This window comes from Arachis hypogaea, chromosome 13, assembly GCF_003086295.3.
Source record: "Arachis hypogaea cultivar Tifrunner chromosome 13, arahy.Tifrunner.gnm2.J5K5, whole genome shotgun sequence".
In the NCBI taxonomy this organism is placed as follows: Eukaryota; Viridiplantae; Streptophyta; class Magnoliopsida; order Fabales; family Fabaceae; genus Arachis; species Arachis hypogaea.
The window spans coordinates 24,118,115-24,134,758 of record NC_092048.1 but is presented as its reverse complement, the minus strand read 5'-3'; the positions used below and the strand labels follow the sequence as shown (position 1 = coordinate 24,134,758).

The following is a 16,644-nucleotide window of genomic DNA, read 5'->3' as shown; positions in this document are numbered from 1 at the left end:
ATCTTGACATTCAAAGTGTTCTTGGTGTTTATCTTGACATTCATAGTGTTCTTGCATGCATCATTTGTTTTGATCCAAAATTTTCATGCATTGAGTCTTTTTGATGTTTTTCTCTTTCTTCATTAAAAATTTAAAAATCAAAAAAATATCTTTCCCTTATTTTCTCATAAATTTTCGAAAATTTGAGTTGACTTTTTCAAAAATTTTTAAAATTTAGTTGTTTCTTATGAGTCAAATCAAATTTTCAATTTAAAAATCCTATCTTTTTCAAAAATCAAATCTTTTTCATTTTTCTTTTATGATTTTTGAAAATTTCAAATTGATTTTCAAAAATCTTTTTCTTATCTTGTTCATAATTTCAAAATCTTTACTAACAATTAATGTGATTGATTCAAAAATTTTGTTAGTTTGTTACTTGCTTATTAAGAAAGGTTCAATCTTTAAAATTTAAAATCATATCTTTTAGTTTCTTGTTAGTCAAGTAATCAACTTTGATTTCAAAAATAAAATCTTTTTAAATTTCTTTTTCAAATCTTTTTCAAAATAAATGTCAATCACATCTTTTTCAAAATCAATTTCAAAATCTTTTCTAACCTCTTATCTTTTCAAAATTTGATTTTCAAATATTTTTTTATTAACTAATTAACTTTTTGTTTGATTTTAAAATTTTACTATTTCAATCATATTTTTTTTTCAAAACTACCTAACTATTTCTCTATTTAAATTTTCGAAAATCACCTTCCTCTTTTTCAAAATTCCTTTTTAATTAAATATTTGTTTTAAATTTTAATTTGATTTAATTTTATTTTCCTTTCTTAATTTTCGAATTTTAACTTTAATTTTAAATTAAAAACAAAAACATTTTTTTTCTTTTCAATTATTTTCGAAAATTCTTCTCTCTCATCTCCTTCTAATTATTTATTCATCTACTAACACTTCTCTTCCACCCAAGAATTCAAACCCACTCTTTCCCTCTGTGTTTGGATTCCTATCTTTTCCTTCCTCTATTCTTCTCTTCTTATACTTACATAAGGAATCTTTATACTGTGACATAGAGGATTCCATATTTTGTTTTCTATTTTCTTCTTTTTCATATGAGCAGGAACAAGGATAAGAACATTCTTGTTAAAGCTGATCCTGAACCTGAAAGGACTCTGAAGAGGAAGCTAAGGGAAGCTAAAGCACAACTCTCTGGAGAAAATCTGATAGAAATTTTTGAAAAAGAAGGAGACATGGCCGAAAATAATAACAATGCAAAGAAGATGCTTGGTGACTTTACTGCACCAAATTCCAATTTACATGGAAGAAGCATCTCAATCCCTGCCATTGGAGCAAACAATTTTGAGCTAAAGCCTCAATTAGTTTCTCTGATGCAACAGAACTGCAAGTTTCATGGACTTCCATCAGAAGATCCTTTTCAGTTCTTAACTGAATTCTTGCAGATCTGTGATACTGTTAAGACCAATGGGGTTGACTACGAGGTCTACAGACTTATGCTTTTCCCGTTTGCTGTAAGAGACAGAGCTAGAATAGGTTAGACTCTCAACCTAAAGATAGCCTGAACTCTTGGGATAAGCTGGTCACGGCTTTCTTAGCCAAGTTCTTTCCTCCTCAAAAGCTTAGCAAGCTTAGAGTGGATGTTCAAACCTTCAAACAGAAAGAAGGTGAATCCCTCTATGAAGCTTGGGAGAGATATAAGAAACTGACCAAAAAGTGTCATCTGACATGCTTTCAGAATGGACCATCCTGGATATATTCTATGATGGTCTGTCTGAATTATCAAAGATGTCATTGGACCATTCTGCAGGTGGATCCATTCACCTAAAGAAAATGCCTGCAGAAGCTCAGGAACTCATTGACATGGTTGCAAATAACCAGTTCATGTACACTTCTGAAAGGAATCCTGTGAGTAGTGGGATGCCTCAGAGGAAGGGGGTTCTTGAAATTGATGCTCTGAATGCCATATTGGCTCAGAATAAAATATTAACTCAGCAAGTCAATATGATTTCTCAGAGCCTGAATGGATTGCAAGCTGCATCAAACAGTACTAAAGAGGCATCTTCTAAAGAAGAAGCTTATGATCCTGAGAACCCTGCAAAAGCAGAGGTGAATTACATGGGGGAACCCTATGGGAATACCTATAATCCCTCATGGAGAAATCATCCAAATTTCTCATGGAAGGATCAACAAAAGCCTCAACAAGGCTTTAATAATGGTAGAAGAAACAGGTTTAGCAATAGCAAGCCTTTTCCATCATCCACTCAGCAATAGACAGAGAATTCTGAGCAGAGTCCATCTAGCTTAGCAAATATAGTCTCTGATCTATCTAAGGCCACTTTAAGTTTCATGAATGAAACAAGGTCCTCCATTAGAAATTTGAAGGCACAAGTGGGCCAGCTGAGTAAAAGGGTCACTGAAACTCCTCCTAATACTCTCCCAAGCAATACAGAAGAGAATCCAAAAAGAGAGTGCAAGGCCATTACCTTACTTGGTGTGGCCGAACCCAAAGAGGAGGGGGAGGACGTGAATCCTAGTGAGGAAGACCTCCTGTGACGCTCAGTGACCAATAAGGAGTTTCCCTTTGAGGAACCAAAGGAATCTGAGGCTCATCTAGAGACCAAAGAGATTCTATTGAACCTCCTTCTGCCCTTCATGAGCTCTGATGAGTATTCATCCTCTGAAGAGGATGAAGACATTACTGAAGAGTAAGTTGCTAAGTACCTTGGTGCAATCATGAAGCTGAATGCCAAAATATTTGGTAATGAGACTTGGGAAGATGAACCCCCCTTACTCACCAATGAACTAAATGCATTGGATAGGCAGAAATTACCTCAAAAGAAATAGGATCCTGGTAAATTCCTAATTCCCTGTAACATTGGCACCATGACCTTTGAGAAGGCTCTGTGTGACCTGTGGTCAGGAATAAACTTAATGCCACTCTCTGTAATGGAGAAACTTGGGATCTTTGAGGTGTAAGCTGCCAGAATCTCTTTAGAGATGGCAGACAACTCAAGAAAACAGGCTTATGGACAAGTAGAGGACGTGTTAGTAAAGATTGAAGGCTTTACATCCCTGCTGATTTCATAATCCTAGACACTAGGAAGGATGAGGATGAATCCATCATCCTTGGAAGACCCTTCCTAGCCACAGCAAGAGCTGTGATTGATGTGGACAGAGGAGAGTTGGTCTTCCAACTGAATGAGGACAACCTTGTGTTTAAAACTCAAGGATCTCCTTCTGTAACCATACAGAGTAAGAATGAAAAGCTTCTCTCACTGCAGAGTCAACCAAAGCCCCCATAGTCAAACTCTAAGTTTGGTGTTGGGAGGCCACAACCAAACTCTAAGTTTGGTGTTGGGAGGTTCCAACAATGCTCTGAATATCTGTGAGGCTCCATGAGAGCTCACTGTCCACCTATTGACATTAAAGAAGCGCTTGTTGGGAGGCAACCCAATGTTATTTAATTATATTTATTTATTTTCTATTGTTATCTTATGTTTTTTTAGGTTGATGATCATGTGGAGTCACAAAAACTACTGAAAAATCAAAAACAGAATGAAAAATAGCTTTAAAAATAGCTCACCCTGGAGGAAGAACTTACTAGCGTTTAAACGCCAGTAAGAAGCATCAAACTGGCGTTTAACGCCAGAAAGAAGCATCAAGCTGGTGTTAAACGCCAGAAACAAGCATAAGACTGGCGTTTAACGCCAGAACAGAGCATGGAAGTGGCGTTAAACGCCAGAAATAGGCTACATTTGGGCGTTTAACGCCAAAAACAAGCAGCAAGCTGGCGTTTAACACCAAACATGCATGCTAAGGGCGTTTTACACACCTAATTGGAGCAGGCATGTTAAGTCCTTGACCTCTCAGGATCTGTGGACCCCACAGGATCCCCACCTACCACACCTCTTCTCCTCTCCTCCTCACACCTTTCCATAACATTCTTCCCCAAAATAACCTCCGCCAATCACCTCCATTACTCATCCAAAACCGTCATACAGCCCACCCACACCCACCCACTCAAATTCAAACCATCACTCCTTCCTTTTCACACATCATAACCACCTAAAACCCCTTGGCCGAACCATTCACACACCTCCATCTTCTTCTTCTTCTACTACTTTCTTTCTTCTTTTACTCGAGGACGAGCAAACCTTCTAAGTTTGGTGTGGTAAAAGCGTTGCTTTTATTTTTTCATAACCATTTATGGCATCTAAGGCCGGAGAAACCTCTAGAAAGAGGAAAGGGAAGGCAATTGCTTCCACCTCCGAGTCATGGGAGATGGAGAGTCAACAAGATCATGAGGAAATTCCTCATCATGAAATTCCTGAGATGCCTCAAGAGATGCACTTTTCTCCACAAAACTATTGGGAGCAAATCAACACCTCCCTAGGATAATTAAGTTCCAACATGGGACAACTAATGGTGGAGCACCAAGAGCACTCCATCATCCTCCATGAGATTAGAGAAGATCAAAGAGATATGACGGAGGAGCAACAAAGACAAGAAAGAGACATAGAGGAGCTCAAGAGCACCATTGGTTCTTCAAGAAGAGGAAGACGCCACCCTCACTAAGGTGGACCTGTTCCTTAATTTCTTTGTTCTTATTTTCCTGTTTTTCGTTTACTATACTTTATGTTTATGTTTATGTCTGATTACATGATCATTAGTATTTAAGTGTCTATGCCTTAAAGTTATGAATGTCCTATGAATCCATCACCTCTCTTAAATGAAAAATATTTTAATTACAAAAGAACAAGAAGTACATGATTTCGAATTCATCCTTGAAAATAGTTTAATTATTTTGATGTGGTGACAATACTTTTTGTTTCCTGAATGAATGCTTGAACAGTGCATATGTCTTTTGAAATTGTTGTTTATGAATGTTAAATATGTTGGCTCTTGAAAGAATGATGAAAAGGAGAAATGTTATTGATAATCTGAAAAATTATAAATTTGATTCTTGAAGCAAGAAAAAGCAGTGAATACAAAAGCTTGCAAAAAAAAAAAAGAAAGAAAAGAAAAATGGCAAAAAAAAAGAGAAAGAAAAAGAAAAAGCAAGCAGAAAAAGCCAAAAGCTCTTTAAACCAAAAGGCAAGAGCAAAAAGCCAATAACCCTTAAAACCAAAAGGCAAGGGTAATAAAAAGGATCCAAGGCTTTGAGCATCAGTGGATAGGAGGGCCTAAAGGAATAAAATCCTGGCCTAAGCGGCTAAACCAAGCTGTCCCTAACCATGTGCTTGTGGCGTGAAAGTGTCAAGCCAAAAGCTTGAGACTGAGGGGTTAAAGTCGAGGTCCAAAGAAAAAAAAGAAGAGTGTGCTTAAGAACCCTGGACACCTCTAATTGGGGACTTTAGCAAAGCTGAGTCACAATCTGAAAAGGTTCACCCAGTTATGTGTCTGTGGCATTTATGTATCCGGTGGTAATACTGGAAAACAAAGTGCTTAGGGCCACGGCCAAGACTAAAAAAGTAGCTGTGTTCAAGAATCAACATACTGAACTAGGAGAATCAATAACACTATCTGAATTCTAAGTTCCTATAGATGCCAATCATTCTGAACTTCAAAGGATAAAGTGAGATGCCAAAACTGTTCAGAGGCAAAAAGCTACTAGTCCCGCTCATCTAATTGGAGCTAAGTTTCATTGATATTTTGGAATTTGTAGTATATTCTCTTCTTTTTATCCTATTTGATTTTCAGTTGCTTGGGGACAAGCAACAATTTAAGTTTGGTGTTGTGATGAGCAGATAATTTATACGCTTTTTGGCACTATTTTTACATAGTTTTCAGTATGATTTAGTTAGTTTTTAATATATTTTTATTAGTTTTTAAATAAAAATCACATTTCTGGACTTTACTATGAGTTTGTGTGTTTTTCTGTGGTTTCAGGTAATTTCTGGCTGAAATTGAGGGACTTGAGCAAAAATCAGATTCAGAGGTTGAAGAAGGACTGTAGATGCTGTTGGATTCTGACCTCCCTGCATTCAAAGTGGATTTTCTGGAGCTACAGAACTCCAAATGGCGCGCTCTTAATTGCGTTGGAAATTAAACATCCAGGGCTTTCCAGAAATATATAATAGTCCATACTTTGTCTGAGTTTAGATGACGCAAACTGGCGTTCAACGCCAGTTCCATGTTGCATTCTGGAGTTAAACACCAGAAACAGGTTGCAAGGTGGAGTTAAACGCCAGAAACAGGTTATAAATTGGCGTTCAACTCCAAGAAAGAACTCTCCACGTGAAATCTTCAATGCTCAGCCCAAGCACACACCTAGTGGGCCCCAGAAGTGGATTTCTGCATCATTTACTTATCTCTGTAAACCCTAGTAACTAGTTTAGCATAAATAGGACTTTTTACTATTGTATTAGACATCTTGGGACGTTTAGTTCTTAGATCATGGGGGCTGGCCTCTCAGCCATGCCTGGACCTTGCTCTTATGTATTTTCAACGGTAGAGTTTCTACACACCATAGATTAAGGTGTGGAGCTCTGCTGTTCCTCATGAATTAATGGAAAGTACTATTGTTTATCTATTCAATTCAAGCTTATTCCTATTCTAAGATATTCAATCGCACCCAAGAGCATGATGAATGTGATGATTATGTGACGCTCATCACCATTCTCACCTATGAACGCGTGCCTGACAACCACTTCCATTCTACATGAAGATGAGATAGAATGAGTATCTCTTAGATATCTAATACAGGGGACCGAGTCCGAGATATTAGAGTCTTCGTGGTATAAGTTAGAACCCATAGATGGCCATTCCCGAGATCCGAAAAGTCTAAACCTTGTCTGTGGTATTCCGAGTAGGATCTGGAAAGGGATGGCTGTGACGAGCTTCAAACTCGCGAGTGCTGGGCGTAGTGACAGACGCAAAAGGATTACTGAATCCTATTCTAGTATGATCGAGAACCGACAGATGAATAGCCGTGCAGTGACAGCGCATCTTGGACCATTTTCACTGAGAGGATGGGAAGTAGCCATTGACAACGGTGATGCCCTACACAAAGCTTGCCATAGAAAGGAGTAGGAATAATTGGATGAAGACAGCAGAAAAGCAGAGGTTCAGGAGGAACGAAAGCATCTCTATACGCTTATCTAAAATTCTCACCAATGAATTACATAAGTACCTCTATCTTTATTTTATATTTTAATTATATTTTAATTACTAAAACTCTATAACCATTTGAATCCGCCTGACTGAGATTTACAAGGTGACCATAGCTTGCTTCAAGCCGACAATCTCCGTGGGATCGACCCTTACTCACGTAAGGTTTATTACTTGGACGACCCAGTGCACTTGCTGATTAGTTGTGCGAAGTTGTGACAAAGTGTGTGAATTACGTTCCAAGCACAAGTTTTTGGCGCCGTTGTTAAGGATCACAATTTCGTGCACCATTCGTCATGAGTTTTCTGGTTTCGATATGGATCCAAGGATGATGGAAACTCTTATGGTTCTTATTTTGAAGGTAGAAAATCTGGTTTCCATGAAAGATTTTCAACCTATTAGTCTCTATAATGTGGTTTACAAAGTTATAATGAAGGTCTTGGTCAATAGACTTCGTCCCCATCTCAAAGAGATTGTTGGGCCCCTTCAAGGAGGATTTATCCCAAGGAGAGAAACCCCGAACAACATCATTATAGCACAAGAGATTTTCTATTTCATGAAGAAGACAAAGTTAAAGAAAGGCACCCTGACCTTTAAGATTGATCTGGAGAAAGCATACGATAGAGTGGATTGGGGGTTTCTGAAATAAACCCTTGTGAGTTTTGGCTTTTTTTCTCTGAGAGTCAATCTGATTATGCATTGTGTCACTGCTTTCTCGCTGTTTATCCTCTGGAATGGGGATAGATTAAATAGCTTCACTCTGAGCAGGGGTCTTAGGCAAGGAGACCTTATGTCACCGTATCTGTTTGTGTTGTATATGGAGAGATTGTCATGTTCTATTAATTAACAAGTTGATAGGGGCTTGTGGAAACCAATTGCGGTTTCTAGAGGGTGTCTAAGAATTTGTCATTTGATATTTACCGATGATTTGCTTCTTTTTTGTGACTTTGGAACAAGTGTCCAAACATGATTCTTTTCAAATTGAAGAAGCTCTTCCTCCATGGCCTTTATCCAAGAGGGGTCATCAAGCGCTTCTTTGATATTTTGTGGCTCAATTTGAGATAGAAAGGCCATGTTTTCTTCTTCATATATTTTTCTAGTGGAGGACCGAATTTTGATACCTTGAGAAACATCCCCAATAACAAATTTTTGTGGATAGTTTTTCAAAAATCTCCACTCACAGGGTCTAATGGACTTAGGAACAGCTTCTGTTAAGGTGGGATCAATGGAACTGGTATTCCTAGGAATTTTGCCAGTTTCAGAAGATAAAACAAAATTATCTCTTGCAGAATCTTCTGTAATAGCAGGTTCAGAATCAGGTTGCCCAGAGTTTTCTTTTTCTTGACTTTGGTATTCATTGGCATTATTCTTCACCTGATTTCCTGCATCACAGTCTTCTAAAACACTTTGAACCATGTTAGTATCACAAAAAATAACATGTATGGATTCCTCAATAATTCTAGCATCCTGATGGTAAACTCTATAAGCTTTGCTAGTTGTGGAATAGCCTACAAATAAACACTCATATGCTTTTGGATTAAATGTTTTCAAATTGTCTTTGTTATTTAAAACAAAACACTTGCATCCAAAGATATGAAGATCATTCAAATTTGGTGGGTGTCCTTTCCAAAGCTCATATGGAGTTTTCTTTAAAAAATTTCTAATGATTGTTCTGTTTAAAATGTAGCAAGCGGTATTAACAGCTTCAACCCAAAGGAATTTTGGAACATCACTTTCACATAACATAGCTCTTGCCATTTCTTATATGCTTCTATTTCTTCTTTCCACAATACCATTTTGTTGTGGTATTCTTGGGCAAGAGAAATTTTGTGATATTCCAAATTTCTCACAAAATGATTCAAAAGATTGATTTTCAAATTCTTTATCATGATCACTTCTAATAGAAACAATCTTTAAATTTTTTTTATTTTGAATCCTTTTGCTAAGAACTTCAAATGCCGTAGAGGCATAATTTTTATGAACAATGAACAAAATCCAACCAAATCTTGTATAGTCATCCATAATCACCAAACCATAATGCTTACCACCTAAGTTTTGAGTTTTTGTCGGACCAAATAGATCAATTTAGCATTTCAAGTGGTCTTTTAATAGAAATATCTTCCTTTGATTTAAATGAACTTTTTGTTTGTTTTTCTATTTGATATGCATCACAAGTGATATCTTTGTCAAATTTTATCAAAGGAAGACTTCTTACTAAACCCTTTTTAACAAGCTTGTTGATTTGAAACATGCTTGCATGGCCCAATCTTTTATGCCATAGCCACTTTTCATATTCTTTAGAATGGAAACAAGCTACATTTTGATTATTTAGTTAATCAAGAGTGAGGCCATACACATTATCACAACGATTTACAACAAATAATACCTCATTAGACTTTTCACTCACGACACGGTATTCCAATCTTTTGAATATCACCAAGTAATCCAAATCACATAGTTGACTAATACTCAAAAGATTGTGCCTTAATCCATCAACCAAAAAGACATCATCAATAAAGGTAGAGTAATTTTTACCTACTTTTTCAACAACTATGATTTTACCTTTACCATCATCTCCAAAGGTCACAAATCCTGCATCATACTTGTTGAGTTTGATGAAGAATGTTGACCTTTCCGTCATGTGCTTAGAGCATCCGCTATCCAAGTATCACATGTCTTTCTTCTTCTTGGATGCTAGGCAAATCTGTGAACACTCTTAAGTGATTTTAGGTATCCAAACCAATTTGAATCCTTTGAAGTTAACCCATCTTGGTTGCCCAAGAGCATTAAAATCCAAACGACATTGTAAGTTTGGTTTTTTACTTTTCTTTTGTCAATAAAGTACTGGGAGTAAGAGTGACCAGATTTCTTACAATTAAAACAATTATTATTGTATGCATATTGCTGAAATTTATTGAAGCTTTGATGTTGATAATGATTAAGAGGGTAAAATTTTCAGGTTTTTGAAAAATGTGTATTTCTTTTGATAAATTCATTTTTAGTGTTCACACCCCTTTTTTCAAAAGATCTCAAACCAAAATTATTGAAAACATATGGGATTCTTGAATAAGAGGCTCTTTTGTAAAAGTGTGGTTGTTTGAAAGCAACCTCATTATTTGAGAAGTGCCCCTGACCATAATTGTTTGGAACCAGTTTGGTTTTAAAGGATGATGCGGTTTCACCAAAATATGGCTGTTCAAAAGAGACATCATTGTTGGAAAAATATCCAAGACCAGATTTATCAAAAGAGGTTTTTGTTTTTGAAGAAGAGGCCATGAATTTTGTAATTGGTTTTTCAAAAATTGCATCCTCTTTTGTCACATAGTCCAAACCTGATTTTTCAAACAATGATTTTTTATTTGCAAGTAATTTGTCCAAGTTACTAGAACTATGAGTAAATTTTGCTAAATCACTGTTCAACATTTTAATCATTTCATTTAATCTCTCATTTTCAGTAACAAGTTCTTGAGAAGGATCAATGATGAGCGGATAATTTATACCATTTTTGACATTATTTTTACATAGTTTTTAGTATGTTTTAGTTACTTTTTATTATATTTTTATTAGTTTTTATGCAAAAATCACATTTCTGGACTTTACTATGAGTTTGTGTGTTTTTCTGTAATTTTAGGTATTTTCTGGCTGAAATTGAGGGACCTGGGCAAAAGTTTGATTCAGAGGTTGAGAAAGGACTGCAGACGTTGTTGGATTCTGATCCTCCTGCAATCGAAGTGGATTTTCTGGAGCTACAGAAACCCAACTGGCTCGCTCTCAATTGCGTTGGAAAGTAGACATCTTGGGCTTTCCAGCAATATATAATAGTCTATAATTTTCCCGAGATTTGATGGCCCAAATTGGCGTTCAAACGCCCACCAAAGACCCTTTTCTAGCGTAAAACGCTAGAACTGGCACCAAAACTGGAGTTAAACGCCTAAACTGGCATCCAAGCTGGCGTTTAACTCTAGAAATGGCCTATGCATGTGTAAAGCTTAATGCTCAGCCCAAGAACACACCAAGTGGGACCCGGAAGTGGATTTCTGCACTATCTGCACTTAGTTACTTATTTTCTGTAATCCCTAATAACTAGTTTAGTATAAATAGCACTTTTTACTATTGTATTCGTCTTTAGGAGTTTTGGAACACATCTTATGTTACATTTGAAGGCTGGCCATTTGGCCATGCCTAGACCTTTTTCTCTTATATATTTTCTACGGTGGAGTTTCTACACCTCATAGATTAAGGTGCGGAGCTCTGCTGTTCTTCATGAATTAATGTGAGTACTATTGTTTTTCTTTCAATTCATGCCTACTTCTTCTCCAAGATATACTCTCATACTTTATTCAGTTATGTCAGAATGAAGGGGTAACCCGTGACAATCACCCACTATCTTCGTTACTCGCTTAACCAAGATCCGCGTGCCTGACAACCACAAGCGGTCTACATGATGTTCAACATAGTCATTGGACGACAGCCGGAGTATATTCTCTTGTGTCTCTAATACACGGACCGAGTCCATGAGATTAGAACCTTCGTGGTATAGGCTAGAACCAATTGTCAGCATTTCTGAGATCCGGAAAGTCTAAACCTTGTCTGTGGTATTCCGAGTAGGAACTGGGAAGGGATGACTGTGACGAGCTTCAAACTTGCGAATGTTGGGCGTAGTGACAGTGTGTAAAAGGATAGAGAGATCCTATTCCGATGCTAGTGAGAACCGACAGATGATTAGCCGTGCGGTAGCTGTACCTGGTATTTTTCATCCGAGACGAGAAATCCGACAGTTGATTAGCTATGCAGAAACCATACCTGGAATTTTTCATCCGAGAGGATCATACAGCTTGCCATGGAAGGGAGCACGCTTGGTTGGAAGAAGACAATAGGAAAGCAGAGGTTCAGAAGCAACAAAGCATCTCCAAACGCTTATCTGAAATTCCCACCAATGAATTACATAAGTATCTTTATTTTATTTTATGTTTTATTTATCTTTTAAAGTATCAAAACCTCATAACCATTTGAATCCGCCTGACTAAGATTTACAAGATAACCATAGCTTGCTTCAAGCCAACAATCTCCGTGGGATCGACCCTTACTCACGTAAGGTATTACTTGGACGACCCAGTGCACTTGCTGGTTAGTTGTGCGGAGTTGTGAAAAGTGTGATCACAATTTCGTGCACCAAGTTTTTGGCGCCGTTTCCGGGGATTGTTCGAGTTTGGACAACTGACGGTTCATCTTGTTGCTTAGATTGGGTAATTTTATTTTATGTTTAAACTTTTTATTTTTATTTTCGAAAAAAAAACAAAAAAAAATTTAGTTTTCGAAAAATTCAAAAAAAAAGTTTTCAAAAAATTGTTCTTCAAAGTTTTTAAGAATGAATTCTAGAGCTTCTTGAGATGTGTTGAAGCCTGGCTGGCTGTTAAGCCATGTCTAATCTTTTGGACTGAGGTTTCCACTTTCTATTGTAGAAAGGACATATCTGTATTTGTTATGCTAAAGCTTGGCTGATCATTTGGCCATGTCTAATTCTTTTGGACCGAAACTTTAGACTAACATTGCACGAATCCTGGAATTCTTATTAAAAATTTTGAATTTGTTTATTTTCTTTTTCCAAAATAATTTTGAAAAATATATAAAAAATTTAATAAAATCATAAAAACTAAAAAAATTTTGTGTTTCTTGTTTAAGTCTTGTGTCAAATTTTAAGTTTGGTGTCAACTGCATGTTTTTAATTTTTCTTGGATTTTCGAAAATTCATCATGTGTTCTTTCTTGAACTTCAAGTTGTTCTTGATGATTTTATTTGTTTAATCTTGTGATTTTCTTGTTTTGTGTTTTTTCTTGTTTTTCATATGCAATTTCGAATTCATATTGTCTAAACATTAAAAATTTTTAATTTGGTGTCTTGCATGTGTTTCTTTTCTTAAAAATTTTCAAAAATATGTTCTTGATGTTCATCATGATCTTCAAAGTGTTCTTGGTAGACATTCAAAGTGTTCTTGCATGCATTATTTGTTTTGATCTTAATTTCTTATGTCTTGTGTCATTTTGTTGTTTTTCTCTTTCTTCATTAATTCAAAAAATAAAAAATAATATCTTTTTCTTATTTTACTCATAAATTTTGAAATTTTGGGTTGATTTAGTCAAAATTTTTTAAATTTAGTTTCTTGGTAGTCAAGTCAAAATTTCAAATTTAAAAATTTTATCTTTTCAAATCTTTTTCAAAAAATCAAATCTTTTTCATTTTTCTTCTTAATATTTTCGAATTTCTTAAATAAATTTTCAAAATCTTTTTTTTTTATTTCATATTTTCAAAAACTTTACTAACAATTAATGTTTTGATTCAAAAAATTTCAAGTTTGTTACTTTCTTGTTAAGAAAGATTCAATCTTTAAATTCTAGAATCATATCTTGTAGTTTCTTGTTAGTCAAGTCATCAACTTTAATTTTCAAAATCAAATCTTTTTAAATTTCTTCTTCAAATATGTTTCAAAATAAATTTCAATCATATCTTTTTCAAAACTTAATTTCAAAATCTTTTTCTAACTTCTTATCCTTTCAAAATTTATTTTCAAATCTTTTTCAATTAGCCACTTGACTTGTTTGTTTTAAATTTAAAGAAGTTTACTATTTCAAAACCACCTAACTACTTTTCCACTTCTAATTTTCAAAAATCACTAACCACTTTTTTTAAATTCTTTTTAATTAACTAATTGTTTTAAATTTTAATTTGTTTTATTTCTTTTCTTAAATTTCGAATTCTAACTTAATTAATTAAATAAAAATAAAAATATTTTTCTTTTCCCTCTTCTTAAAATTCGAATACTCTCTCTCTTATCTCTTTCTATTTATTTTATTTATTTACTAACACTTCTCTTCTACTCATAATTCGAACCCCCTCTCTCTCTCTCTGTGTTCGAATTTCTCTTATTCTCTCTCTACCTCATTCTTCTATTTTTCTATTCTTATACTCACATAAAAGAATCTCTATACTGTGACATAGAATATTCATCTTCTTTTCTATTCTCTTCTTTTTCATATGAGCAGGAACAGGAATAAAGACATTCTTGTTGAAGCTGATCCTGAACCTGAAAGGACTCTAAAGAGGAAGCTAAGAGAAGTTAAAGCACAACACTCTAGAGAGGACCTTACAAAAATTTTCGAAAAAGAAGTAGACATGGCAGCCGAACCCAATAACAATGGTGGAGATGCAAGGAAGATGCTTGGTGACTTTATTGCACCAACTTCTGACTTTTATGGAAGAAGCATCTCAATTCCTGCAATTGGAGCAAACAACTTTGAGCTTAAGCCTCAATTAGTTTCTCTAATACAGCAGAATTGCAAGTTTCATGGACTTCCATTGGAAGATCCTCATCAGTTCTTAGCTGAATTCTTGCAAATCTGTGACACTGTCAAGACCAATGGGGTTAATCCCGAAGTCTACAGACTTATGCTTTTCCCCTTTGCTGTAAGAGATAGAGCTAGGATATGGTTGAACTCACAACCTAAAGAAAGGCTGAACTCTTGGGAAAAGTTGGTCAATGCTTTCTTGGCCAAATTCTTTCCACCTCAAAAGTTGAGCAAGCTTAGAGTGGAAGTCCAAACCTTCAGACAGAAGGAAGGTGAATCCCTCTATGAAGCTTGGGAAAGATACAAGCAATTGATCAGAAGGTGTCCTTCTGACATGCTTTCAGAATGGAGCATCTTATATATATTCTATGATGGTCTGTCTAAATTGTCCAAAATGTCATTGGACCACTCTGCTGGTGGATCTCTTCATCTGAAGAAAACCCCTGCAGAAGCCGAGGAACTCATTGAGATGGTTGTAAATAACCAGTTCATGTATACTTCTGAAAGAAATCCTGTGAATAATGGATGAATCAGAAGAAAGGAGTTCTTGATATTGATACTCTAAATGCAATATTAGCTCAGAATAAAATATTAACTCAGCAAGTCAATATGATTTCTCAGAATCTGACTGGAATGCAAGTTGCATCCGGCAGTACTAAAGAATCTTCCTCTGAAGAAGAAGCTTATGACCCTGAGAATCCTGCAATGGAAGAGGTGAATTACATGGGAGAATCCTATGGAAACACCTATAATCCTTCATGGAGGAATCATCCTAATTTTTCATGGAAGGATCAACAGAAGCCTCAACAAGGCTTCAATAATAATAATGGTGGAAAATAGGTTTGGCAATAGCAAGCCTTTTCCATCATCTTCTGAGCAACAGACACAGAATTCTAAGCAGAGCCTCTCTGACTTAGCAACCATAGTCTCTGATCTATCTAAGACCACTCTCAGTTTCATGACTGAAACAAGGTCCTCCATCAGAAATTTGGAGGCACAAGTAGGTCAGCTGAGTAAAAGAGTTACTGAAACTCCTCCTAGTACTCTCCCAACACTACAACAAATAAGGCTTTTCGCAACGGTCAAAAACCGTTGCCGTAGATTGAAAAACCGTTCACAAAACTTTAGGCAACGCTTTGGCAACGGTTTTTGACCTGTGGTATATGCGGCCGTTACCAATGCTCAAAGGTAATGGTTTTTTACCTAAGGCAAGGGTAACCGAAAAACCGTTGCCACAGTTAGTGGCATAGACAACGGTTTTGACGGAAAATTTTAGACAACGATTTTAACGGAAAATTTTAAACAATGGTTTTGATCTGTTACTCAATAAGCAACGGTTTCGAACCGTTCCTATTAACATGACAACGGTTTAAAATCGTAACTGGATAGGCAACGGTTTTAAACTGTTGTGGTTTTATTATTCACATAGCCAACGGATTTAAACCGTTACCGTTGGTGCCAAGTTTCGGCAACGGTTTTAAAACCGTTGCCAGTTTATAGCCATCTAGGACAACGGTTTTAAAGCGTTACTGTTGATGTCGTTTTCGGCAACGGTTTTAATACCATTGCCATTTTATAGTCATCTAAAATAACGGTTTTAAAGCATTACCTTTGGAGTCGTGTTTTGGCAATGATTTTATTATGTAGTCATCTTTGACAACGGTTTTAACACCATTGTCTTTTGTAACTATTGACAACGATTTTTTTTATATATATAATTTTTTATTTACAATAGTTTTCTCGTGAATGAAATTAATTTCAGTTTTTTTAATTATTTAGTGTCAATAAATAATCTAAACTATTTGAATTAAGTCACTAAAGAAAAATAATTGAACATTTCCCATCAAATTTAACTTATAAAAATTGTTGTAAGATCACAATATCATCTAAGTTTGCAAAAAATATAATAACAAAAGAGAGTTGAAATAGCTAAGTAGAAAATAGTCATCATGTCCACAAGTTCATGACTTTTACTCTGTAACATTTGCTTTTAAAAAGTTGACCTTAATCAAGTTCGATTTCCCCTTCAACATAGTTTTCCTGTAAACATAAAAAAAAATCAAATATAAAACTACACATCTTTAATACTAATAATGTTAAATAAAAATGTTTGAGAGAGAGAGGACAAACATATATATCATAACATTCTTCTATTTAGATACACAAAACAATTGAATCAAGATCATTATAA

The 16,644-nt window shown here is 35.5% G+C and overlaps 2 non-coding genes across 2 annotated transcripts; both read right to left on the bottom strand.

The window, feature by feature from the left end:
• Positions 1-1,624: 1,624 nt before the first annotated feature.
• LOC112738719 (small nucleolar RNA R71) lies at positions 1,625-1,727 on the bottom strand. The gene has a single exon (XR_003169662.1). It is a non-coding gene; the product is annotated as a small nucleolar RNA R71 (small nucleolar RNA).
• Positions 1,728-14,685: 12,958 nt separating this feature from the next.
• On the bottom strand, positions 14,686-14,793 carry LOC112739213 (small nucleolar RNA R71). The gene has a single exon (XR_003170151.1). It is a non-coding gene; the product is annotated as a small nucleolar RNA R71 (small nucleolar RNA).
• Positions 14,794-16,644: the final 1,851 nt, after the last annotated feature.